Consider the following 2751-nt stretch of genomic DNA (forward strand, 5'->3'; position numbering starts at 1 on the left):
GGCCCTTCTCTTCCCTACGTCTGTATCTTTGGGGTAAATACCCAGTAGTGTAATTGCTGGATCATAGGGTAGCTCAATTTTTAACTTTTAGGGACCTCCACACTGTTTTCCAGAGTGGCTGTACCAACTTGCATTCCCACCAACAATGTAGGAGGGATCCCCTTTCTCCACATCTTCTCCAACATTTGTTGTTTCCTGCCTTGTCAAATTTGCCATTCTAACTGGTGTAAGGTGGTATCTCAGGGTGGTTTTGACTTGAATTTCCCTGATGGTTAATGATTTTGAACATTTTTTCACGTGTCTGTTAGCCATTTGTATGTCTTCATTGGAAAAATGTCTGTTCATATCTTCTGCCCATTTTATGATTTGTTCATTTGCTTCTCGTGTATTGAGTTTGAGAAGATCTTCGTAGATCTTGGATACCAGTCTTTTATCTGTAGTATCATTTGCAAATATATTCTCCCATTCCGTGGGCTGCTTCTTAGTATTTTTTACTGTTTCCTTGGCTGTGCAGAAACTTTTGATCTTGATGAAGTCCCACAAGTTCATTTTTTCTTTTGTTTCTCTTGCCTTTGGAAATGTGTCATGAAAAAGGTTGCTCTGGCCAATGTCAAAGAGGTTGTATCCTATGTTCTCCTCTAGGATTCTTATGGATTCCTGTCTCACATCGAGGTCTTTCATCCATTTGGAGTTCATCTTTGTGCATGGTGTGAGAGTGTGGTCAAGTTTCATTCTTTTGCATGTAGCTGTCCAATTTTCCCAGCACCATTTATTGAAGAGACTGTCTTTTTTCCACTGGATGTTTTTCCTCCTTTGTCAAAGATTAGTTGCCCAAAGAGCCAAGGGTCCATTTCTGGGTTATCTCTTCTGTTCCATTTGTCTATGTGTCTGTCTTTGTGCCAGTACCATGCTGTCTTTGTGATCACAGCTTTGTAGTATAGCTTGAAATGTGGCAACATGATGCCCCCAGATTTGTTTTTCCTTTTCAACAATTCCTTGGTGATTCTGGGTCTTTTCCACACAAATTTAAGGGCTGTTTGTTCCAGTTCTTTGAGAAATGTCATTGGTATTTTGGTCGGGATGGCATTGAAAGTGTAGATTGCTCTGGGTAGCATAGACATTTAACTATGTTTCTTCTTCCAATCCATGAGCATGGAATGTTTTTACATCTTTTTGTGTCTTCTTCAATGTCTTTCAAGAGTGATTTGTAGTTTCTAGAATATAGATCCTTTACATCTCTGGTTAAATTAATTCCAAGATAACGTATGATTTTTGGTGCTATTTTAAATGGAATGGATTCCCTAATTTATCTTTCTTCAGTCTCATTGTTAGAGTATAGAAATGCAACTGATTTCTGAACATTGATTTTGTATCCCACCACATTATTGAATTGCTCTATAAAAGTTCTAGTAGTTTGGGTGTGGAGTCTTTTGGGTTTGCTGTATAGAGTATCATGTCATCTGCAAAGAGAGAGAGTTTGACTTCTTCTTTGCCAATTTGGATACCTTTTATCCCTTTTTGTTGCCTGATTGCTGTTGTAAGGACTTCTAGTACTACATTGAATAATAATGGAGAGAGTGGGAATCCTTGTTGTGTTCCTGATCTTAAGGGAAAGACTTTCAGCTTTTCCCCATTGGGAACGATATTTGCTGTAGGCTTTTCATAGATGGTTTTTATGAAATTGAGGAATGTACCCTCTATCCCTACACTCTGAAGGGTTTTAATCAGGAAAGTATGCTGTATTTTGTCAAATGCTTTTTCTGCATCTATTGAGAGGATCATATGGTTCTTGACTCTTTTCTTGTTGATATGATCTATCACACTGATCGATTTGCAAATTTTGGACCACCCTGGCATCCCAGGGATGAATCCCGCTTGGTGGTGATGGATAATCCTTTTAATGTACTGTTGGATCCGATTAGCTAGGATCTTGTTGAGAATTTTGGTGTCCATATTCATCAGGGAAATTGGTCTGTAAGTCTCCTTTTTGATGGGGTCTTTGCCTGGTTTGGGGATCAAGGTAATACTGGCCTCATAGAATGCGTTTGGTTGTTTTTCTTCTGTTTCTATTTTTTGAAACAGCTGCAGGAGAATAGGTATTATTTCTTATTTGAATGTTTCGTAGAATTCCCCAGGGAATCCATCAGGCCCTGGAACCTTGTTTTGGGGGAGGTTTTTTATCACTGCTTCAATCTCTTTATAATTAATCGGTCTGTTTAAATAATCAATTTCTTTCTGTTTCTGTCTTGGTAGTTTATAGGTTTCCAGGAAGGCATCCATTTCTTCCAGGTTATTTAATTTTTTGGCATAAAGCTGTTGATAAAAGTCTCTAATGATCCTTCCTATTTCATTGATGTTGGTTGTGATCGCTCCCCTTTCATTCATAATTTTAATAATTTGGATCCTTTCTCTATTCTTTTGAACAAGTCTGGCCAGTGGCTTATCGATTTTATTTATTCTTTCAAAGAACCAGCTTCTGGTTCTGTTGATCTGCTCTACTGTGCTCCTTGTTTCTAATTCATTGATCTCTGCTCTAATCTTGATCAACTGTTTTCTCGTGCATGGGTTAGGCCTGTTCTTCTGTTCCAGCTCTAGCTTCTTGAGGTGAGAATATAAAAACTGCATTTTAGATTTTTCTATTCTTTTGAGTGAGGCTTGGATGGCTATGTATTCTCTCCTTACGACTGCCTTTGCAGTGTCCACAGGTTTTGGTCCGATATGTTTTCATTGTCGTTGGTCTCCAGAAATTGT

The sequence above is a fragment of the Ursus maritimus genome, assembly GCF_017311325.1.
Source record: "Ursus maritimus isolate PB19 chromosome X unlocalized genomic scaffold, ASM1731132v1 scaffold_X1, whole genome shotgun sequence".
NCBI lineage: Eukaryota > Metazoa > Chordata > Mammalia > Carnivora > Ursidae > Ursus > Ursus maritimus.